The sequence below is a fragment of the Cynoglossus semilaevis genome, chromosome 4, assembly GCF_000523025.1.
Source record: "Cynoglossus semilaevis isolate Cse_v1.0 chromosome 4, Cse_v1.0, whole genome shotgun sequence".
Taxonomy (NCBI): domain Eukaryota; kingdom Metazoa; phylum Chordata; class Actinopteri; order Pleuronectiformes; family Cynoglossidae; genus Cynoglossus; species Cynoglossus semilaevis.
In genome coordinates, this window is record NC_024310.1 from 16,071,734 (window position 1) to 16,098,009 (window position 26,276).

General features: G+C 41.0%; 1 protein-coding gene across 1 annotated transcript in view; it reads right to left on the reverse strand.

Annotated features, from left to right (window-relative positions):
- Positions 1-26,276, reverse strand: part of grik4 (glutamate receptor, ionotropic, kainate 4) — a 261,758-nt gene that overhangs the window by 228,318 nt on the left and 7,164 nt on the right. The window contains 1 exon segment of the mRNA XM_025055124.1: positions 10,716-11,536. The gene's annotated coding sequence lies outside the window, so the exon portion shown is untranslated.

Below are 26,276 nucleotides of genomic sequence, written 5' to 3' on the forward strand. Positions count from 1 at the left end.
ATCCTAATCAGAATGCAAGGCAGCCAGTGGAGGTAGCTGCTCACGGGCCAGCAGGGGTCTCGCTTCACAAGATGGGGGCTTAAGGAGCAAAGTAACAGGATCAATTCTAACAATGTTCATTTTCTGTATACATCAATGGGTGAAGTCAGCAAATGAAGAGAGATTAATGTAATAGTCTTGAGAGCTGAGAAGAAGACTACGAAGGAGGGTCAGAGAGTCCAAATTTGGGAAACTGGTAAAATTCTCACTAGGGCCACCAATGGGATTGCCCTGACGTCTGATGTGAAGGTGGAATAGCCCATTGTAAAAAAAAAGGGAAGGGCCAGGCACCGAAAGCAACCACAACTGATCAAGCATTTAAACAACTGTTTAGTGCACGAGGGAAAGTCCACAGAGGGAGTTTTTTTTGCCCTTCTTGAGGGTGGTGATTGGTGGAACAGAACCCAGAACCTTCTGGTGGGAGGTGGCGGTCCTACCCTGCACCACATCAGTCCATATTTTAAAAATTCAACTTAACCTTATCAGCAGTAGTCGGTTGGAGTTCTTAAACCAAATTCCCATCCTAACGGAACCTAACCTGGGATTTAGGGACTTGATGGTATCGAAACCAAAAGCATCTGGTGGCAGGAAGGTCAGAAAGACCAAGAACTAAATAAAGGTGCATTTTGGTGAGTTTCCCCATTGAGGGACTCGAAAATCTTGGGGCCCTCGACCGTTACCTGTGTTTTCCTAATGGTCACTCCCAGGTCGCTCCTTTTGTAGAGAGGAAGAAAACTCTTCTGAACTTTATTTCAAACACTATAATTCAAAATACTAAAAAAAAAATACAAAAAAAATACAATGCCCTAGTGGTAAGTCCTCCCTTGGATACCTGACAGTAGTATTTGGGTCTGAGAATACTACATACTGTGTTGTTTGCAGATGTCACATCATCTTTTTGTAGTTTTGCTGCTCTAATCGGTCATTTGTCTTGACATGGACGGTGAAAGCAATGCCTTTCTGTATTGACGGACATTTTCATTAACTTGCAACTTTCAAATCACCAGGATGACACAAATAGGTACTTAGGGACTTGCTGCCATGGCAACCAGTAACTCCCTGGGATAATGCTGCATTAAAGCCGTGGAAATATGTCCTGTGGTTGTTTTAATTACATTTCCCTGAGACATCATAAATCATGGATATACCATTTATCACTGGGGATAGTTCTGTGTGAGTATGCAGAGCCGACACACGCTAACATTCAAAACATATCTGACGTTTGTGCAACAGAAGGTTGATAAAGATGATGGGTCTCTAGAAAATTCAAGGAAAACCTTTTCACTCCAATGCATATCATCTATTAGATTATGACTTTATTGCATTATCGATTTGCAGAAAAGGATATCTAACCCACGTTCGTAGCACAATGAGGAATGTGAGGTTACGTGATGAAGACGTTTATCGGTCATATCACAGCCTCACTTTAGCACTCGACAGCAGCTCGGGCCATTTTATGTCTATTTTACGGGGGTTTCTTTCAAATCCACTCCAAAGCTGCGACCTGAGGGCCTGAGTGAAATTGAAAAGATGAATGAACCACTACCAATTGTTGGCCTGAATCACAAGTTAGCATTTAGAGACAGAATCAATAGGTCTATTAATTGCGTGTTGTACGTGTGACACATAGGAGAATAGGGGGAGTTGAAGAACGTAGTGCCTTATCTTAGCTCAAACTTTCTTGAAAATAAAAGAAAAGAAAATATTCCATTCACCACAGTTTCTACACTGCATCTTTAGTTAGCTCGAAGGCTTTTGTGCAGTACTAAATGAACAATTAATGTTTTGGATTTTTTTTTTTTCCTGATTTATAAATAAAGGCCATTTCTTTGAGGAAAGTGGTGAGATACACCAAAACGTTGTTGAATTACTACTGACATTCTGACTACTGAGAAGCTAAAACAATTTTGCTCAACTACAACTGTAGCCACAAGCTAAAACTTGCAATTTTGCTCAACTACAACTGTAGCCACATAGTCACCAACTCATGTCACATATACATCAAAATATAACTTTGTGTTCATTTGTTAAGACAGAGACATACAGTATTTCCTGATAAAGTGTTAGTTCTTCTGAATTACTCATTTGTTAATTCTCCATGCTGTTTCTGATTTATAAATATCAACAGATCAGAACAGAAGTTCTGTGGTACTACTTGGTTGTTAGGAAGCAGACATCCATGTTATGTCCAACTATTTTTTCTTTGGACCAGCTGATGCTTGATCTCTGGCAGCTTTCTTTGCTCATTTTCTCCTGCTCGTTTATCAATGACCTCGTCATTGACAAGTGGTGCAGTGGATATGGATCATCTTGTACGGTTAAATGAAAAGCTCTTAAACGTACAAGACAGACATGGTGTCATAAGAGAAATAAGAGAGGGGGAAGAAGCATATAGAGGTTGGTGATTCTCAGCAAGGTCACGTCATTCCCATGACTAATAAATCTAAGTCACTTTTTTCTTCTTCACCTTTCCATTTCCAACACCAACATCTGGTGAAATGACACATTCTGGCCACTGGTTGCCGTGCCCATGCCTCAGAGGTTAAAAGATGGATGTGCAGTAGCTGGTCAGCCTTCACAACTTTGGGGACCGGGGCTCCCGTGGCCAATCCATCAATTGATCCCCAACGCAATGAGTCAATGAATCTTACTTCACTTTTCTTGTCAGCACATTGCAAATGGGCCCCGCAGCTGTGACATCAGGTTTGCTGGGCTTAGTCTGGCTCTGGTTTTGCATCAAAGCAGACGAACCTTCTCACATCAGCACCATTTCATCGTTCCTCTTTCACTAGTAATGATGTTTTTTTTTTACTTCATACTATGAATATGTGCTCACATTGTGAGTCCCCTTATAACAAAGTAATAAAGATGAGAAATACATGTTAGTTAGCGGCAGCCCCTGGTGGAGTGGTTAAAGGACTTGGCCTGTCATTGGGAAATTAGGGTTGAATCCCAATGTTGACCAAAAAGTCCCCTGCTCCCTGGGCACATTACCAGCCCACTGCTCCTGTGGGTCTGGTGTTCCCATAAGGGATTATTAGTTTACTTAAAATTTAAAAAGTCATTTACCAAAAATAAAAAATACATCTGACACAGTTGCTTTTGGAGAGTTGGAAGTTGTGCTAAAGTTTCTGCCAGTTAATGCTTTTCTAATATTACCTTTCCCAAATGCTTAATGCTTTTCTAATATTACCTTTCCCTTATTCAAGAATCAGAAAATACTTATTTTAACTTATTGTTTTCTGTTGTTTATTGACTCTATTAGGATATTTCTTTAATGTAAAATAAAAACTCAATTTTGACATCTTGTCTTGTCAAAAATGTAAGTGTAATTTAAAGGAGAATTAGGCTACGTTACCACTGTGGGTCTTGTTGCTCAATTCCAAAGTTTTGCTTAGATCTGATTCTTGTGTGGGATTTTTCAACCTGTGGTTTTAATGCAACGGCCCTGAGGTGACCCACAGATGTGAAGAGGTGGGGTCACATGCTGTGATCACCCCTTAACCAAGTCGTCCAACAGCTTCCCCAATGCTCATAAATATTCTGCAGTAATCTAAGGTAAAGTTGTAATTATTGGCTGTACTGAGGTGCATTAGAGATATGTAGGTAGAGGCATCTATAACTTTTTACGTCACGTACGGACATGTATCGACTGCAGTGGTCATTGAGGAACTAGAAGTTATTGTCTTCATACTAACATTAAGAATAGAAGTCTTTGAAAAATAGTTTACTTTCACCAGAACAGTTGGCGAAAAAACCATCAACGTGTTCTGCACAATGAACAGACAGTGATTCTCTCCAAGTACCAATAAATTGTTCCATTTAACAGGATCACAGCAGCAGGACTGTTGCTGAGTGCATTTTTGTATGAGTGGGAAAAAAACACAACTGTTGCTACCGCAGCATCCGATAATGATTCACTTTTTTTGCAGTGATTGAATTACGAGCAATTTTGACCTCAGAGACTCTGCTCTATGGTAACTGAATTCATGTTAGTCCACTGGGGTTTGACAGAGCAAAATTCATCTCAGTCACATTTGGTGCAGAAAACAAAAATCTCTCCTCTTATCGAGAAATGGCATTTGGAATGGTTCGTTACACAGCAGGAAGCTGCCGCGAAGGTTTTAACTTGTCTTGAAAGCAAAGCAACAATAACTGCAAAGATTTGTCATGTTGACGAACAACATCACTGCTACCAGAGGAAACAGTGACATGCCACACATTACGATTCCAATGTTAAAGAAGCAGAAGTACGGTATCACTGCACAACATAAATTCAGGTCCGCTACATTGACGCCATCTGCTTTTCTCCTACTAAATTTGGTTGTTTCAGATTATTTAAGATGGAGACAAAACTCCTCCAAACACTTCATTATCTGGGTGGTTAAAGGCATAGCCTAGGGGTCACCAACTATGTTTGTCGCAAGGCCAGAATTTTTCTGGACAGACACCTTGGGGGCCGGACACTTACATGAAATAAAATAAAAGTGACATTTTTGTCTATTATTATTTTATTTTTATTTTTTGAATCCAGTCGTGGACCAAATTGGACAGTTTGAGCCGCCAGTTGATGATCGCTGGCATAGACTGTACATAACAAATGGATGGAGCCATGCTGCTGCTAAAATGAAGCAGAATAATTCAGACACATGACAGTTTATCAAAGAAAAGGGAAGCAGATTCTCATTTATTTATTTCACTTTCGTCTGACTGTCAGAAATCTCGCAGTCCTGCGGTCTCAATCGAGTCGTTTCGTCGTCTTCTTCACTGTTTTTTCTTATAAACAATACGAGGCGTGCTTTGTAAAATAAACAGACACAGAAGGGGGAAAAGTAGCAGAAGAAAAACAGTGAGAGGGGAAATATAACTAGACTTTAGTGACACTAGGACCACTCTATAGGAGCTTTATGCATGTGACGCTGTTTGCCGCCGGTCAGTCATTTTCACAACAATGTACGTGACCACCTTTAAAGACCTAAGGTCCGGTTTTTATATACAGTCAATGGAAGCATGTAGTCAGGTCATCAGAAGAATATAACAACACCACATTGTTAATGCATCATCCATAGTCTCCAATTCCTTTTTAGTGTCCAATCAGAATGCTTGAAGACCACAGTAGACCCTGAATACAAATACACAGGGGCAAAAAGAGATTCAAACAAAGATAATAATGTCTGAGGAAACAGCCTGTGTGACCACCGAATGTCAGAAAAGCAAAGTAAGACAAAGCCTGTGTGACCACTGAATGTCAGAAAAGCAAAGTAAGACAAATTACCAAATGCAGTGGGAGGCAGCAGCAGAATTAAGTGACGGTGAAGTGATTAAAAATGCTAACATTGCACCAGAAACTGGAAGGAGACTGATACAAAGGAGAACAATATTATATTTCAACTCCAACACTGTCAACATGTGTATTTTCAAGAAGCACCATTCCGCCAGCTCCCAGAAGCCACTGCTCCCCAGGGTTGTGTTAAATGGAGAGATCAGATTACATTGTGTGTCTGCGTCTGTATACAGTGTGTACAATGGCCAATAAAACTGACTCTTTTTTCCCCAGGATGTGCCTGGAACAGCTCACCTTGACCACTGCTCAGTATCGCTCAGAATTAAAGGACGAGCACAGAGGTGGTGCTGTGGAGCCAAACCTCCGCTCTATTAGGTTGCTGCATTTATCATGTGAAAGGTGTTGTTGGTGTAACCTTGAGCAGGCAGCAACGCACTGGCCCCATTAGTGCAATGAATATGTTGAGAGGAACCTATGGAGGGATGAGAAGAGGACGGCTGCTGGAGTCAGACGAGTGTCAGGGCGTCGCAGCGATGGCACGCTAAATGAGGAACAACGTTCCTCCTCTGCTCACAGGGGGGAAAAGACTTTATTTAAAGCTAGCAGCTGTCACTGAGTTTCGTAGTGTTAAACACAGAGCAGCTAACGACAGTTCACCTTCAAGAGCACAAAGCAGCAATGGAACAAGAACCATGTGTTATGTTCAGAGATGTCTTCTGAGGTAGGACTAATACAAGGGGAAGTCAAAAAGATCTTTGACAGAGGTGATCGTTTCAAAGGTGTCTGATTTTATCGAAACAAACCAAGAAATCGTGTTTCTCTAGGGTGAGAACTGTGACCAGTTTTGTCGTTGTATCATGGTCAACAGCTGTGTTTTATACTTTTTTATAGTCATCAATCACGGAGTAGATGTGACTTAATCAAATCAGAACTCCTAAACATGACAATAAACTTTTGAATACTGCCGAACACAACAGTAAAGCCAGTAACGGCAGGTATTTCAGTCATCAGTCTTGAAGAACGTGTGGAGAGTTTCTTCTTAAACTCCAGTCCAGTCGTTGTCCTCAACAATATCAATCAGTCTACAGTCCTGAACAATCCATCCGACTGTTGTGTCAGTCAGACTGTCAGTCGTAGACTCACCCGTACCTGACAAGATGTGTAATGACTGTGTTTTAGCAACAATAAATGATGCACAGTAGAATCTTTGGCTATACCATGGTTGTGAAACATAGGGCCCGTGGGCCAAAACTGGCCCGCTAAGGTGTTCAATCCGGCCCGCTTAACAAATTTTGAAAATAAACAAAATACACAAAAACTTGATGTCACACTCTTCAAACTCCATCTTCTCTCCCACGGTTATTAAAATTTACACACATGCAAAAGAAGAGACTCTGAGATTGTGTGCAAACATGTCCAAAGACTTAAATTGGTAGAAAAACAAAATAAATAAATAAAAATCCAAAAATGAATACAGGCAACCAGAAAATTAACAGAACAACTCCACAGACATTAGAGATCTGTTCTGTTTATTTCTGCTATGCTATTGTGCACACGCTGTGCACGCCGACTGCACAGTCACCATCAATGTCTTTTCCTCAAGGCTGGAGTAAAATGACTTAATTATTTGGAGGTATTTAGCTTAGTCATGCCTATAATGGATGCGCTCCTGAAGACAGAAAACAAACAGTGGCAGCAGTGCTTACTGAGGCAGACGGTGAAAGGTGCCAGCTAAGGACAGCAGTGCAATGAATCAAAACTCAGTGCACACACACTCTGACCACAGGGTGAAATGGTGGGAGATGAAAACACACACTGCCAATTAAGCAGGTATGAAAGAATTAGAAATGTTGCTGTAGATGAGATGTGCGCCGTCTAAGTATTTAACCTCAGGGTTTCACAGGATGTTTGGTTTGTGTGTTTCAAATTAAATTATTTCAGAAATGTCCATGTGTTTGCTGAAAAAAAGGTTTGCAAACATCAGTCAAGACTTGACAAATGGCAATAACAGAAAAAATCCAAATGTCACAAAAGCGCATTACTCTACGTCTGCTAACTGAAGGATTTCCTACTGGTAAGGATGTCACAGCACACTGAGGTTTTCAAAATGGCTGTTAGAGCTGCAAGGCAGAAACACACTCTCATGATGCACACATTACAAATGGCAGAAGTCTGGTTGCACTCACAGGTGAGAGGCAGCCAACAAATGAAAAGAGCCGCATCACTTCACACACATCTGAGAGACAAAGTAGCAACACACAGGGGTGAAAACTTACAAATGACACGATGTGTATTTTAATACACACTCCTAGTATGAACACAGTGCTAAATCCTTGTTTTTCCTTAATTTATAACCTTTACAAAATGTGACAGTTAAGTAACTAGTAAGAAGAAAGAGTAACACATTCAAATCTGTTCATGGCGCCACCTATGTGGACACCTACTGTGTGTTCATTAGGACACAACCAGGGATTGCTCTTAATTACCTTCTGGTGGATCTGTGTCATTAAAATGATTGAAATCCAAATTAAATTGTTTAAATAAAGTAACAGGTTCAGTTACATATTAAACATTTCAAAAATTAATTGCATACTTAATCCTTAATTTAAAAAAAAATCAACTTTGAAAATATCCTATATTTACAATAGGGGTGTCAAAGATATGGCCTGCAGGCCAAATCCAGCCCACTTGGAGTTTCAAACCGGCCAACTTAAAGAATTTTGAAAATAAAACAAACAGCCAAACACTTCATGTTCAAGAAAAAGTTTGGTAAAATCACATCTAATAAGGGTGATATGTGTATGTGGAACCGAGTCTGACACCGCTGAATTTGATTTGCCTTTTGATTCCTGCTTCCCTATCACTTTAAGCAGCTTCCTTGCTTTTCATATTTTAATTATACCCCAGCAGCAGGAACCTGATTAATGGCAATTGCCCACAGCACTGTATTCTTTTATTCCAGTCCTAGAAAGTAAATACAACATTCCAATTATTGGGTGGCTGAGAAAAAAAAACCTTCTGCAGAGCTGGATTTGCTGTCTGGTAGATTACAGCTATGCCCGGTCCATTACTGAGTACAGCCAACAATTATCACTGTTCCCAATTACTGAGCTGACAAACTTGAAGTGTCCCTCAGAGGCACCAGCTGTAGCCCCTGGCATCTCTGTAAACTTCTACTGCCATGACAAACTTATGAACACTGAAATGAAAAGCCACAGTGAACAGAGTTTGTTTGTTTGTTTAAATAGACGATGAACGTCTTCATTTTAGGAACAAGACAAACAGCAGGTTCACAGTGTCACCGGGTGGTTTTCAAAAAGATCCCAGGAGGGTTCTCAGAAGTAACTTGCTAAAAGTAGAACCAATGAAATATTTGCAATTTATATTAAAAAATAAAAAATAAAAAAAATACTGCAGATTACGAGGCACCATTACAGTGGAAGTTGAAGTTGATGCTACATCCAAAAAAGCTGATCATCAGAGTACTGGTTTACAATTAATCATGATTAGATGTAATAAATCTCAATATACCAAGAAAATGTTTTCTACATATACCAAGAAACTAAGTTTTATGACTAAACCTTTTTATGACTAAAAATGTTGAGAAATAAAAAACTAAACTAAACTGAAACCCTGAAGAGGTCCAGCAGCCTGTCTCACCCCACAGGTGCCAGGGTGAGACCCAGATGTTTTTATTTTATTAAAATTATAATAAGGAATTCAGCCTTGCCTGCTTTGGCATAGATGAATTCAATGAAACTGGTCTGTCATTCCCACCAGTTTGGTAATACCAAAAACCATTCAACTGGTTGACTGCACCACAGCACAGCTAGAAAATATCAACCCAGGGTCAAACTATTTCACAAAAACAAAACCAAAAAATACCAACACAAATTACTCAAACCAACACAGAAGGACTGAATGGACAGGTTTTGTGCCAACTCACCCCCAGTTTCTCATTTCTACATTTTTTATTTCTAAAAAGTGACAAGGTAATAATTAAAATAGAAGTGGAGATAAAACTATGGACACTCCGACATCTGTATCTCCCACCTATACTTTAAGCAGCCCATTGCAATATATATCAATATATTTAAATACATAATATAAATATATGTAAGATACAACATCAGTACACTCAGCTAATACAGCTATTTTGTGCATTCGTCTTCATAACAATTTATTACTCAGTGTGAAACAAGGGCGATATACTTGCAGTAACTGCAAGTATATCGCAAGTCTATATTGTTTATCGTATCTGCTGCCAGCTAGTGGAAGAGTATTTAAATGTTCTGTCTGTCAATGTCGCAGAGAGAAAGATGAGTCACTCAAAGGAACAAAATCAAAGTTTGAGAATTGGATCGCTCTCCACAGTACAGCTTATGGTCTCTGGTGACACACTACTGGCCCGCGGTACACTGGGTAGGCCATTACCACAGGGTCTGCACATCTACCTCCTTGATAAGCCTGACGCTGCTCTCTTCTCCTACCTTCACACTCATTCTTGTTTCTTATGGATTTTTTTTATGTATTACTAATTATTTATGTTTCCTCATTATCCTGCTTTACGTTAAAAAGTTTCTAAATCTCAATCATCATCTGAATCTGAAGCGAACCTAAAACCGTTACCGAGATGAGCCACAGGAGGGCACCAAAATCCCCCAACACAGCGCATCCTCTCCGTGTTGAATTCCCCACTTCTGCCCATTGAACAGAACAACCCAGTCCGATCTGCAGCAGGTCTGTAAGAAGTTCGGGATCATCTCTAACCCACAACGGCAATCGATCATCGCCTTAATGAATTTACGCTTGATCGGTATCACTCTCTTTTTACAGTGAATACTTTATCAGCCTGCTGCCTCCAAACATCCGTCACGACCGAGACGTTTCTGCCTCTGCCTCTCGATCAATTAACGATCTGTGCGCGCACTCGTTGAGATTCTAGATGAGCTGCTGCCCTCTTTAAAAAAAAGAGGAGAAAAAAAAACCCTCCAAGATCAACAAGGCTCGTTTACATCCTGCTGCATCACGACATGTAACAATTAGGCCACGATTGTCAGAGACTGATTCTATTAAAGAGTAAATAAATAATAACCAAGTGTGAACTGATCCAACAGATCAAAGGTTAATAAACAAGTCTGTCTGCTCCAACTTTTGATGAACAATAATATGAAAATGTTCCAGTCGGTGTTTGGTCGGTAGATCAGCTCCTGTTTGCACTAATGGGGATTTATGAAGCAATTTAAATGCAAATTTTGCATGAATAAAAAAAAATATATTTGTCTTTCTTCACTCCTGTGTTTGCAACACGTAAATTATAGATTGTTTGGCACGAGTGTGAGTGTGTGTGTGTGTGCATGTGTGTGTGTGTTCTCACTGCCTGCAGAATTACCTGGTTTCAGGAGATCAGCCTGGAGGTTCTGGAACTCCTTCCTCTCTCTGTACAGTTCTCCTCTGTTGCTCCGCGGAGACTCTCCGACCACAGAGCCAGGAAGGTAGAATCAAAGTAAAAACGAAAAAGAAAAAAGAAAAAACACTGCGTAACGGTAAAAATCCAGTAGAATGTGACGCTTGGATCTCCTCCTGTTATGTGGAGCATCAACGTGACCGGAGAAAACCGAACCTCCACATCCTAGAATAGTTGGGAAGATATGCCTCCTCACTTTTTCCCCTCCAGGAAAAGACACATTTGCCCCCGCGCACCTGTGTGGCAACACACAGTTTTCTTTTCTCCACAAACTGGACGAAATGTGACCGGCCTGCTGAGCGGGGCGCTGTGTCCACTGGAGGCTCTGGTGCCGGTGATGCTGCGTCGTTATCCTGCATCCGAGTTACCAGAGAGGGGGACGAGCGCAGAGGGAGGGAAGAGAGGAGGCAGCGGAATGAACGGCTCCGTGTTCTGCTCCCTCCTCCAAACAGTGAGACACACTCTGTCCACAGCTGCCTCACATCCTAGTGCTGTATCTGCGGCTCTGCTCCACTGTCCACACTCTGTCTCTCCGTCTGTATCCGTGCACTGCAGTCCGGTGGAAAGATGCGGAGAACAGATGGAGGTGCAGCCTCCAAGTCTCGTCCTTTACTGTTGTGCACACACACTCCACACCAACAGCCAAATGAGGTGTGTGTGCGTGCGTGTGTGTGTTTTACGCACCGCAGTTGACCGCACGTAAAAAAGAGACTGCTCACCGAGGATGGTTTCTGCATTTCACTGCCCTGTAAAACAGAAATTCAGGTTGGATTTGAACTCTCCTTCGTTCTAACATACACACATAAATATACCAAACTGACATTAAAGTCACAGTATGTTCACAAAACATATGACTAATCTAAAGCACAAGACATGTGTGCCATAAAAACTGGAGATCAACAGCCAGTTTCTTTTCTAACTTATCAAGACAAAATAAACCATTTTGAAATGCTACTTTTTTCAGAATAAATAAAGTATAAATCAAAACAAAGACATTGAATTTTGAACAGAGAACCAGAGAAGTCCAAATGTATCTAATAAGTCAATGACTCATTCATCTTTGCTCCACACTCTGATCCAATCCCAGTCATTGGAGACAGTCAGGGTCAGAATCTACACAGTCACATCTATCGCATATAGATTAAAAAAACAAACATTCACAATCCACACTACCATTCACACCAAAGGTAACGACAGAGTGATCAGTCAAGTTAGTGCATGCGTTTTGGACTTTGGGAGGAAACTTCACAGAAATACACAGAAAACTAGCACACATCTATACTGGGCTGGGAATCAAACCAACAAACTGATGATCTTTCAGCTGTGTGGCAAGTATAAATACAGGTGAAACACGAGAACTCTGCACCACGTCCTAACTGGAATTCAATCTTGCCCAGGAGGTGAACCCTGGGATTCCACACCAATGACAGAGACGTTGCCTCTGAGCTAAAGCGCCACTTATTATTATTATCATTATTATTATTATTATTATTATTATTATTATTATTATTAAGTCTTTCACATCTCAATTTACTGAGCTCAGCACATGGAATATGAACCCTCTCACCAGAGTTGATCTTCCCTGTAACACTGTGACGTTGTTGTTCTCATCTCAGATGACAGCGCAGTAACCTTTCTACCTTCGACCCTGACCTCGCCGCCAAACCACAAACAACCTTCACGGCCTTGACTCCCACTTTTACTTCTGTCAAGGTCTGCGTGGATTTAATGAAGGAACACCAGATCTGAGCGGCTAACTCTGCCTCTGCCCTTTGACTCGCTCTGACACTCTGGCCCTCACCCGTCCTGCAGCACGGAGCCTGCTTCATCAGGCAGTAAGTGGGGATGAGGAAAGACGAGGAGCGGCAGTTAACACTGGATCCAGTTACTGGTAGACTGATGGGAGACTTATTGGAGCGGGCCTTAAATGTCTGTTTAAATAACAAACAGTGGTGAAGGTGAAGGTTGATGGAGTTGGTAATGAGCACCATGAGGAGACATAATGTGCTGACATTTTCACCTGAGGCCACGTCCACACCTCCACCACTGCTGCTCCCAACAATCAATCCATACATGTCATTACGGAGGAGACGCTGCAGAGACACTCGCTCAGGAAGACCGTCTCCTCTTCAACATGAACACTGGCTGCAGCAGCCCACCTGTATCTTCACATTACCTCACACTAACTCAGTGACGTATCTGGATATCTGCTGTTCCCATAACTAATGGATAAATCACTATTACTGTATTCCGCCGCACTGACGAAACGATGCAACCACTCCGTACGGCATCACTTCCTGTTTGGAAGAAAGAGTCTGCAGATGCTGTATTTGGAGGTTGGTATTGAAGTAAAAGAAGAGGGAGTAAGAAAAACATTAGCCTTAAAATCTGAGGTGGCTACACTGAAAACGAGGTTAAAGAAGATATTACATTATAATAGTATTGGCTGGTTAAAAAACATTTGAGCCTAAGAGCAGAATCACACGTACTGAATCTCCAGTTAGTCCACCATCCTTCCACCTGACATTGGTCCAGTACACCGCTGATACATGCTGCAGGTAAAAGTTTTCATTTTCACCAAAGGACCTCAAAATACTCTCTCAACTCCCAGCATGTGTTTTTTGAGGCTTTAACTCCAGGTCAGAAGCCCGGTTTGTGTCAGAACAGCCTCACTGCACTGAGAGCAGATTTTTTCCTTTTTTCCCATTAGGTATTAGAGCTGGACAAAAAGTCATATCTCGATATGTATTGATGTTTTTTCTGTGACGTAGTTGGGGTTTCCCCTAAAGCATTATTTATATAATTATATACTGTATTATATTATATACATAAATTGACAGTGGAGAAATACCTCACACTCTCACCATCCCCTTTATAGAAACACTGAACCAGAGTTACCGTACACAACAGCTTCTGAGTCAGGTTTGTGTACTGTGTGGTTTAAAGTGGCATTTAGTCTCTAAAAAGTAGGTGAGTTGACAAGTCAGACAGCAGAGCCAGAATAAAACCACAGCTGTAGTCAAAAATTCAATAAAAAAAACCCCACAAAAACGTGAGCTGATATTCTCAGGAGTATTTCAACAGCACAGGACTAATTCAGAACAGGTGAAACATGACCGGTCCTGTAGGCTGACAAACAGATGGAGACGCTATAACCAAGATCTGCAGCTCAGGCTCACCATTTGCTTTTTGACATTCATTGTGGGAATTTGTGTAAACTTTGAAGATTCACATCACCTGCAAATGTGAGAGTTTTTAACAAACCAACTTGTGAAAACGTAAGTTCTGCCTTACTACGAAGTTGTGCTCGAAACTGTCGGGACGTACCCTCAGGAGCGTCATCACCGTCACAACCTTCTGTACGTGTTCGTGTCCAAAACACAAACACAGATGTGGGAGTTACAGTCCACGTCATCCGCATTTGCACATCTATACTATATTTTACGGTAAAGGTCTGGCAGCGTATGCTGAAGTCAGTAGGTTTTAATATGAAGTTTTAAAACATTGACAGACAAATATCTGACATAAGGTATGTGTTTAACATTATGTCAAGAGAAACCACCAATATTACGCAGAGTTGTAGTATATTAAACTGTTATAGTGTCTGTAGCCATAACAACGCCATAGCTGACGTAAGAAACCCATGAAGCCCCACTGAGCCACAGCTGTGACACAATGTACACAAAAGCATCAATAACAACAGAATACAAACATAATATAAGTTCAATGACTCTGTTGATCACATGATCCGTTGTACTGCAGTTCTTAACAACATGTCCTTCGCTGTCATCCCTTCAAATGATTAAAGTCCAGTCTGTTCAGGCGTATTTACGGCATAGGTTTGGAGCTCAGAATGTCTGTTCGACTGTGAAGTAGTGGACGCAGAGAAAACATAATTTGCAACAATCTCGTTGCTATTCATTTTACGTTCCCAGTACCTGTGTTCTCTCGGATTTGTATACTTGGTACACATCTGATGGGTGATTTCTCCCCATCAGATTATTAAAAAAAATAATTAAATAAGAAGTGAAAACACGCACTGTCGTACCTGAACTGCATTAGATGTTTATATTTGTGAAAATATAAATAAAAATACAGAAATACGTTTGCATATACCACCTGAGCTGTAGACAAAGCACACAAATCTGATGGAGAATACATATCTGATCAAACACCTGCACTAATCATTCTGACAGCCTTTCACCCTAGCAACACACGAGGCTGAAATATGATTGGATATAATTTGAGTAATATTAAGCTATGAAATGATGTAATACTCAATGCGCCTACAACTACTACTAAAAATACTACTAGACAACTGAACAAATCAGCATCTCCTCCACCTCCTCCTCCTAACTAACCTCAGTGTTTAGGATCTACGTACAATACGGACTCGCTTCAGGGGGAAAATGATGAAATTTACTGTAACATTTTGTAGAAAAGTGTAGAAGGAACACCACTGTGTTGGTCAAACTAAATGTTCTATATACATATTTTCAACGGCTGTTCCTTTGACACCAGAAAACCTTTTTTTCTTTAAGCGTTCTTTTTTTTTAACCCATTTATCATTCTCTCCAACACATTATTAAAGTTCTTAAAGTGATCAAACTTAACCTCCAGCTGCTTAATATGCACTTGGTATACGTTTTTTTTTACTCTTTCATGTCTTCTTTGAAGTTTGAATAATTTTGACTAAGAATTTGTCCGTCTTATCTTCAGATATCCATCTATCCATCCATCCATCCATCCATCATCCATCCATCCATCATCTGTCCATCCATCCACCCATCCATCTCTATGATGATAACATCTGTCTTGGACATTTTCCGACTCACCCTGATAGTTACCTATACTGGAGAAATTTTAAATGTAAATCTGCTTTTTGTTCAGATAACTTCTGACCTTCGGTTTGTTAGTGTGTGTCCGCACGTAAAGCCAAGTGAAAAACACACGGTCAGTGAATGATGGTAAAGTTGGGCTGTTGTTCATCATTAACCTGTCCCTGACCCGTGGCCGCTGGGAATGTTTACACATCATTCTGCTTTTCATGAAGACTGGCTTTTCAGGCGTCATCATTATTTAAAAAAAAATCTGTTTATGCCTTTACCTGACTGCAAGATACAGTTACTTACAACAAAACCTTCTATAAATGCCATCACATCGTCACTCGTGGTTTTATCCAAATGGTGGGTTGTTTTTACACACACACCACGACGACTTCAGAGCCCTGCACTGATAGTAGAACATCTGACAGAACAGAACAGAACAGCCTGCCTGTTGTGTTTTTATGTAGTTTGTGTTGTTATTTAAAGGTTTGGGCTGTGGATATGAGGAGTGAGGAACAGATTTTCATAATCAAAAATCACTCTTTATAATCATACCTGACTTTCCAGGCAGCAGAATTCCTCCTGAGGTCCAACTTTTTATAGACACCAGTTTCCAGCCACACCGTTTATGGACAGACGCTGATGCAAACAGCAAGAATATCATCAGTTTTTTCCTTAATGGTCTCTCTGTATGGGAATTGCATGTTCTCCCCATGTGTGGAAGGTTTTTTTTCCCTCCCTCAGCTCAAAAATCTGATTACAGAAAAAACTTATCAATTTAAAGAAAAAACACATCTCTTTATGTGGACTGTGATGGAAATGTTCCAAGTGGTGGCAGCATTTATTCATCCATTCATCTTCTACCACTCACTGAGAGAAGGTGGAGCCGATCCCAGCACTCCCGAGCCTGGGGCAGAGTTATTCACCGGACAGTTCTCCAGTCTATCACTGGGTCACATATAGAGATAAACAACAACTCAACTCCACGCTCTAACTCACAGTCACACCTATGGAGAATTTCATATAACTCGTCAATCTGGGTGTTATGGGACTATGAGAAGAAAGTGAAGTATCAGACCAAAGACACCGAAGACACAGGGTTCAACATACAAACTCCACACACAACGACCATGAGCTGCCACCAGGGATCGAACATGTCATCCTGTAAGGCAACAGTACTAACCTGTATCTCACCTGCCAGTAATACCCAAAGTCCACTGGTGCAAATGTAACTGTACACTGTAAGATTTTTTTTCCCCCCAAACTAAAATCTACAGCCCGAAGCAGTCAATTCAATAAATGCAATGTTGACTCTTTGCTTCGCTCTCTGCAGTGCAGTGCAGGTCAGTGCAGCAGTGGATGTGCTGTTCAAATAGCTGTTGAATGAAACTGATGTTTGGGTTTTTTTGCAGCGCTGCATCTCAATAGTGCATGGCATGTGAATGAGAATGTGTGATATCAAACATCAGGCCCTGTCATGTACGTGTGTATGTTCTAATGTGGAAAAGAAAAAAAATGTGGGTGAAAATCTAACTCTGGCACATTGACAGCTGCATAAAATGTGCAGTGAGACAACGCAGTTAGCGCTGTACTGGAGGCTAACTCACTGTGGAGCTGTGTAAATCCTGCCTGCATTGAATTAGATGTGTTCATAAATACGGTGGAGAGTAGTCTTTCCAAGGTTCTGCCGCTGTTTCCTCAGCACCAGGATCTTAATGTGCCTTCATTTATAGTTGCCTGAATCACTCTGACTATTCATATTTATGCTGCAGCCATTCTGTATTTAGGCTCAAGCCCTACGTGTAAATTCCCTGCGATGGCAGGATGGATGGGTCGAGCTTGTTGCTGTTGATTGTGCAGGACAATCTGTGGACTGTACAGTCACTTCACCGTCATGGGAGAAAGGTTACATGGTACGACTCACGTTGGATGACACATTGATGTCAGAGCCAGAGAGTGGGCGCATCTCTGCTGCTGTATTGATTGAAGGCCCAGTAAGCCAACGGGGAACACAACTCACCGACCAATCAGGAGATGGTTTGTCAGCGTATTACGTTGTTAACGTTCAAAGAATTATTCCATTGACTGCTGTCTTGCCATTGACTTCCCATATAATACTGTCAATTTAATAGGTTCCGCATAAGACAGAAATGTGGACTCAGATTGTAAATTACACAGAACATCGCTCGGTTCTTTCCTCGTCTTTTAAAGGTTAATGGAGGAGGGATGGTGTTGGAGCCAATACCAACAGTCGGAGTCAGCTCTGCGCCATTTTTGGCGCCCCCCGTTGCTCCAGTGTTTTTTATATATATATATTCTTTTTCTCTGAGAGGCTACAACATCTTAGGCGCCCCACCAGCAGATGGCGCCCATAGTAACAGCCTGAATTCAATTGCAGTAGTCATCAAGGGAAAGGTGGGGCTACACCCTCAACAGTTCCCAGGTCCATTACAGGGTCAAGACAAACCACCTTCTACATTCATGCTCATTCACAGCTGCAATCAAAGGGTGGTTTTTAGTTGGTTTACGGTCAAAAGTTGGTTTTTGGACAGTGGCAGGAAGCTGGAAAAACCACCACACAGACAGACCATCAGAGGGGCTACACCCTGAACAAGTCTCCAGTCCATTTACAGGGGCTCGAACCTGTTTCCTTGCTGCTGTATGGCAAGAGCTGTCAATACTGACACACTGTGTGGCCTGTGTGACTTTAGAAGAAGTCAGTGATGCTGTGTGTGTGGTGTGAAATATATTCCCTTCAAGCAGCAGCTGTCTGTAGAATTTAAAGACCTGAACAGAGGTCAGTGGCGGGAAAATTAGCCATGGACGTTCTCGGGAGATTGACATTAGCTTATAATGAATCCAGTGCAAGGCCGCCTGAAGGACACGTGTTCTCTAACAAAGGGGACTGACAACACAATCATGGGTGAGGAGTCGTTTCTGGGATGGGGTTTGTCATAGGACAGTCCTCAGATTACTTCCTGTGGAAGTTTTACTGCTTTCTAATACGGGTGAAGTAGACCAAGAAGAACATTTTCCCAAAAAAAAAAAAAGTTCAAAGCAACGTCTACAGAAAAAAAAATTGTTTTTCCTTGAAGTGAAACGTCTACAGAAAAAAAAAATTGTTTTTCCTTGAAGTGATTTAGAAAGACATTTGGACAAAACTGTGGCAATCAGAAGCAGAAAAAAACTCACTGGAACCGTAGGGGCAGTGGTCACCTGGTGGATAAGGAAGCAGACATGTGTCCAGAAGGTTGCATGTTTGAATCCACCAGGTGCCACTGAGCATGGCCCCGTCCCCACACACTGCTCCCTGGGCTCCCAGCTGGTGCTGCCCCCTGCTGGGTTAGAGGTGATGGGTTAAATCAAATTTGTTTATGAGCCATGCCTCCCATTGAAAATTGGACTGAACACTTGAATGATTGGATATACACAAATAATTTGTGTGCAAGAGTAACCTGTAATCTCGACCATCCAAATTTGGGTTTTCTGCACAGCCCTGACTGGAAGACTAGGTAGGATCACACATGGACACTTGAGTCCGACTGCTACCAGTGCTCGCCCTCCAGTCACTGGGTTTACTCTGTAGGTTTCACCATTCTAAAAGCTAATTGCTCCATTCATATTCCGTTCATAAAAGGTCAAAGCAGACACAGAGGATAATTCTACAGCTGCAGCAAAGTTAAAGGGATTATTATGTATGGAGGGTGCATCACTGAGGCAAAGTTGACTCATTTGTTATATTAAAGGATAAGGTGTGAAGACAAGCGGCTTCATACGGCCCAGATGGCTAACGCTGATTTGACAGTCCGGGGATGAGGGGGCGGGGTAAAAGACAGGGACACAAACAAATCCAGACATACACATAAATACTGTGTATGAACATGTGTGTACTGCCACCACCAGTATGCAGTGATGCATGGTTGCATATACACAGTTAGTTCAGCCCTCACCTCTGCAGGAAGCCATTGTTAATGCCTTGATTTACAACTTTCTGACCCCGGTGGTCCGACACCTCGGTTTCACTCCATAAACCAGGAGTGTGGCTGTGGGAGTGTCGTTGACCAGTTAGTGAATATTCAATAGCTATGAATCAGACCTCTGCTGCACCGGTGCATCACTGCGATGTCAGCCTGTCCGTGTGGCCGTGGTGTGTGTGTCTGTGTGTGTCAGCGTGAGCATGAGGCTGCACAGAAGGACCCACTCCGCCTCCTCTGCGCCATCTTACATCCATCCACAAAAGTTCCCCCGCCCCCCGTATTGGTAGACCCAAAAAGGATGCTGCTCATTTTCCATCGCTGCTCTCCCAGACTGACAGCAGGATAATGGCTCTGGCTCACGTCCAGTGAGCAGAGAGTGATGGTAAGATTTAACATGAGGGATGGCAGACAGGCAGCGTGAGTGGCTAATAGGGTTTAAAGGAGATAAGAAGTGGGAAGTAACATGAATGTGACCAGCTACTGATTGTTTTTCTCCAGAAATCATCCTGATGTTGTCATTACTTCTGAGAACAGACATCAGTCATACAGTCTGGTCCCTGGCGTCTCCAGCACAGAGAGTTTGATCATCATATCTCTGTCAAGAGGTGGGTTTCAGATGAACGATCAGGGAATGAGAGCAAAAATAAACCTGAACGAAAACCTGTTTGAAGCTCATCAATATCACCAATTGATTTTATATCCCAAAACTGAAGAACATGTGACACCCTTAGACCAGACAAAGAAGCAGGTTGTGACCTGGGGTCAAAGGTCAACTTCTAGAATTCTACAGAGAAGGAATTCTGATGGAAAACACCACTGTAGAAGAGAGCAGACTGAGAGGTAGAGATGTTAGGGAATATCTTCTTTTTTTTAATAAGTTAAAGATGTTTTTTATTTGTCTTGTAACTTTTTGACTTGCACGTTGCATTTTATTGTGTCATCTACTCTAAATGAGGCCGTGATTTAAAACTGGCCTCGTGTTGGACTAAAAACCAGTACGTAGAGATTTATGCCATCATTTAAAACCGTGTTTATTGGTGCTATAAATCAAGGTACAAGTAGTTGCAATATTCCCTGTGACTTCCATTAGCTTTCCATACTATTCTCAGGCTGACCAGTTCAGACCACATCAAAGATGGTATATGGAGAAAGGAAGAAAAATGCTACATCCAGACCCTGTTTTAAAACAAAATTAAAAAATTCAAATTATGCAAATTAATTATTCAAATCTTTACGTACGTTTTTGTTAAACACAGCAGCTTTTTGTTAAAAAAATAAATAATGAAAGTATTCTTTATCTCATATATTCCAACAATTAACATTTTAACAGACATCTCATATCCACTATGTGTTGGCTGCATTAACAATTTTAGGTGATGTCATCATCCCTGTAGCTGCAGTTGGTCGGGATTTTGGGAAAATGACGAGCGGAAACAAAAAACCTAAAGTTTGAATTGTTCCGCCTCACATGCATGAAAAACGATAAAATAATGAGTCTGCTTTGAGAATAGGGAGTAGAGAGTTCAAATACTGGTGTTAAAATTCAGGGAGTACAGGAAAAATACTCCCTAACAAATCCCCAAAGAATATACTTAGTGAAATTGTCAAAATATTTTCCCTTCATTCTGTTGCACCGCTTTCTTCAATAAATAACTAAATAAAAAGTTATAAGTTATAAAATGTGATGAATGCCAGATGGGGAAAACTCAGTGTTACGTGCTTTGTTTGGACAATTTCATCACTCCTAGCCAAAGATTGCCCGTGCAGGCACACAGAAAGAGTATATTGCACTTGTCTGAGGAGAACAGGCATTTGAGTATTTTCCTCATTGGCCAAGAGGCAGGAGAAAATGAGCGATGGAGGCAGGTGCAAGCGTTTAAGTGACAGTAATAGTTTGAGGAAGGCCTCAAATCACTTATTGTGTGCAATTTACTGGCAGGTATGGGAAGCTCTACTCAAACAGAAAGTGCTTCAGAACTATTTGGTGGAGCCGTGAGATCACATACTAATCTGTCGGGTAATAGAAATGCCGCTGCTGCCCTGCGCACACTTCTGCCTGCCTGCATCGCCAGAGCTGGCCTTTTCCAGCAACAAACAGTCATCAGTCAAAGTATGACAGATGTGGAGGAAGCCTTTGACCCCAAACTGAGAATGTCGCTTTGGATTTGGGCAGATTAAGTTGCAGAAGGAGCCATCACAACATGCACAACACCAGCCCCTGTCTTCATTTCCCTGGACTCTGGAGTAATCTTACAGCTGTGTCAATCATCACTTCTGCCTTTATTAGGGGGTTAAACAGCAAATAGTCGTAGCCTCTGGGAGGCACTGTCCAGAGATGGGATGTATTTTTGAAATCAAGCGTCTGTAGCCTCACAAAGCCCCTGGCACTGAGCAATTGTCAGCCCATGGCCTCCGTAAACACAGGCCAATAAAAAAATGAAAGACCATTCCACATCAGTAATTATCTGCAGTAAATGAGATTTCTCTGAAGAGGGTGTGCTCCTGTTTGGAATATGATGAAGTTATTTGTAATACTTGTTCAGGCAAAATACCTGGGTGGCAGTGGTGCCTGCTGGTGTGTGAGAGGAGAGAAAGACATTCTGGGTGCAGTTGTTTAAAAATAAATTCAATAAAAATGAACAAACAACTAGAGCAAAGAAACAGGACCATTATACAAAACTGATGAAAAATAATGGAGAGGACACTGACCAAACTACAGACCCCTGACGTCAGCAGCCAATAGGAGTGAGCGTTTGACACAGGTTTTCATGCCTTTGTCTCACATGCCATTTTAATAATAATCTATACATAACCTAAGTAATGATGTGATTAACTGTGATGTGCATGTTGAACGTTACTGAAGGACATCCCTCTAAGTCAGGCTGTATAACATCAAAATACAGGTTGTTCAGTGCAGGAGCCTCAGTCATTCAGTTGTCGTACAAAAACCTGCTGAAACCAGTCTGTCTTCAGCTTTACGGCTAATACTGGGTGGTAAATAAGCCACTGAAAGTTGGAGCAAAGCTGCTTGGAGTGTTCGACTCCAGTCACCACAGCTGAAACCTCTGTGGGCCACCAATTAATAAGTGATCTAACTTTACTTCCCCCAATCTGCCAAATAGTGCTCTTGTGAACCACTTCAGTTGGATTAGCAGAGCTCTTTACTGGAGTCACCGTCTGAAAAAAAAAAAGCCCCTCAGTAAAATTTCCGCTGCAGCAGGTTTGGAGAAGCAGCTCACCTTCAAACCTTAGCAGGTTTATTAGCATGAAGTGACTCTGAGGCCCTTTTAGAAAAGCCAGCAGGTTTCTGTCAGCTGTTAAAGCAGACAGCAGGAGATTCTCCAGGTCTGTTTCAAATGGCTGGTTCAGCCCGAGGAGAAAGTGACAACGGATGACTGGACATAGGAAAAAAAAAAAAAGGTTGAGTTATTTTTAATTCCAGTCAGGTTTTGTTGTTTTCCTCCTGCTCACTCCTGGATTTTTCTTTTTACTTCGCCTCTGAAGTGGATTCGTTCTTTCCTCATGGTTGACGTTGGCTTTGGAGGGTTATTGATCAGCACTTTGCAGGAGCACGTCAGGTAGATTAAATCACCTGACCCCAGCTTGGTCTCCACACATCCATTTAGGACTTTGAGAGAAGCACTCTTATCTAATATTGAGATTTGGCTGAAGATGAAAGTGAAGGAGACACTTAGACCAAGAATGACTGAGACGTAACATAAAACAAAAGGCCAGTCCTTTTAGAACGCTTGAAATTATTTGTCTTTTTTCTTATTCTTAGTAAAAACCAAGCTTATAGGAAAGTAGTTAACATTTCACCAGTTACATTTATGTTGGAATTATTTAAGTATAATAACCCTCTGGTTATTAATCAGAATTATGAAAAAGATCAAATGCAGACCATAAATAATGACGAGAAATGTTTCCAACCAATAGCAATAACCAATAATTATCAGGTCCCTATGTTCACAGATACCACAACTGCTATGTAAATATTCAGCATTTAAGAAATAATAACCTCCACATGACCTTTGTTTATGTTGACTTGATAGATAGTTCTAACTAGACTGAAAACAACAGTTCATTTCTGACAGCCCAGGTTCAACTTCATCTTCAAGCTTTACATACATTAGGCATACGGCTATAAACTGTGTGATTGATCACTTATTGCCTTGGCAGTAAATTCTCTTTTATGCCGTTCTCAGAAACATCCACCGCCCGCTTATTATTGTTAGTCTCCATGCTAACTGTTGCCGCTACTAATCGTCACTAGACACAACTCATTCAATTTGTGTTCCAACTAGTAGACATGTTGTCATCGTCCGACACCTGAAAACAATTGTCAGAGCCATGAAGACAAGTTGTGTAAGCTACAGTTAGCCGCCCGTATGCTAATGTTTTGTCGTGTAGCAGGAGTGCACCCGTGGCTCGGCAGTGCTGCCAAATTGATAATGTTGAGGTATCGTAGCAGCTGCCTGAAATGATCATATCGTGAGGAAAGTAATATCGTGCATCTCAAATTTATGGTGTGATGTAGCTCAGTGCTAGCTGTACTAATAACACGTGCAGATTATAGCCTTTAATTAAACTAAAGAGCGCAGTGCATTTAACAATATTTACATTTCAAGTCAATATTTGTTACGTTGTGCACTCTTCTTGGATTGTGCTAGTAAACTTAGCAATGAAATCCACGGGTCAAATTGGCGTACATTAAGAATTGGTGACTTTATCGTAAGTATCGAATGTATAATTATTGTACAAATTCAATGACTTTTTTTGTACATCTGGCAACACTGTGGCTCAGTGAAAAAACCCTGATGTATTTTCTTTTTTTTAAGCTAATTTACTAAGGTAAAGCACGTTATCGGAACCACAAAAGTAATCATATTGGTCTATAACACATCAGATCTTAAGTGTATTCCAACAAATACAAATGAATCTGTGGCTCGTCCTTTTATCAGGGTTTGACACAGAGTTAAGCTCTTTCTGATCCATCCCGACTTGGGACTAGGTGGAATCAAACTCCAAATCCTCCACAGGAATCCCACCACTGCACCACTCTGGTGGTTTCTATTCTTAGTAATGACAAGATTAAACCATCTTCAAACTTGAAACTTTAATTCACATTATGTTTGAATAAAATAATCTGGTATAATTTTGTTTGATTTAGATGATGAAAAAAATATGTATAATAAAGAATGAGGCCTTTGCTTAAACCTTGTGTTTACAAATACCCTCAATTGTAAGACCGACACATTCAGCTTCAAAGCTCATGTAAAATTCATGCTCATGCCTTAATCATGGTGTGACATGAAGCAGCAGCAGCAGCAGCAGCTCATAAAAACAAGCACACTTTGTAATTATGGATTCAGGTTTTCGGTTTTCTCTTTTTTTTTTTTTTTTTTAAGTACTGCAGAAAGCAGTCCAGGCTCAGCGTGAATGAATATTTATACGACCGTGGACAGTTAGTGGGATACAGCGTCTCATGATAACTGGATTACTCACACGTAGTGAGTCACAGTTTGAGGATTGTATGAGGAATAAATTATAAAAGACTGGTCACACTTTGTTTCAGAACCGTGGGATTTGGCCACAACACAACAGGTCTTTTCAACTGCACTGTGTTTATTGTTGAGAAAATGACGACGACTATCGATATTTATCCCAAATTTGAAACCGTGTTCTACTTAAGTAGGCAGGGGTGGAGAACTAGAGCCGGGGTCTTTGACCTTTTATGGACCTAAACTGCAGCACTGTGTCATGCATTTCCTTTAGATTTGATTAAAAATATTTATTAGAATCAGAATCTGTCTGGCATTTGGCCAATATATCAAATATTCTTTTCTTCAGATCAGTTTCTAAATAAAGTTTTGGCTAATCTCACATTTGTACTTCTGCATATACCGCTGTAATTATAATTATAATTACACAAATATATTTAAATAAATATATTTAAAAATATTTGACATTTTGTGTCATTTTTCAAAACATTTTCTATTTCATAGACTCAGTATAAACATCTTGCTCTTCTTCAAATGTTCGTGCAGGAGCAGCTGTAACGCCAACACGAAAAACCTGTGAAGTATTTCTGATTCTGATGTATTGGCCAAACAGTCCATTCACTACACACAGAGAGAGAGAGATAAAAATATAAAGTAAACAAAACTGCCTCAATACTTTAAACGTGCCCACAGTTTTTTTTTCCCCTCAGAAAACCAATAAATCTCAAACAATTTCCTCAATATTTACTCTAGGTCTGCGTTGTATCGGCCGTGTTTTCATGTTTGATTACCCTTCTGCTCATGTGACGTCTTTCCCAGCAGCTGTACTTTAAGGATGATGAATAACTAATCAATTTTTCCTCTCAACCAAATCCAACATCAGGGAAAAAGGGAGACGTGGTCCATTCATCTCTGTCACACACTGTAGCTGACAACACATCACGTCCTACAGAGGAGACAACAAAGAGCAGCTGACTCCAGCCATGTGTCCATCAACCCACAGCAGCCTTCAGCATCTCTCTTTGTTTACATCTCTGACGCCCTTGTTGTTTTTCTGGAGGTTTTTTTTTTTTTGGTGAATAAAAACCAGACGCCCACTCTCAGTCCCAGTCATTTGGGCATGACAGAGGGAGCAGCAGCTGTGGGAGCAGAAATCAGCAGAAGCGGGGCTGCTGACAGTCT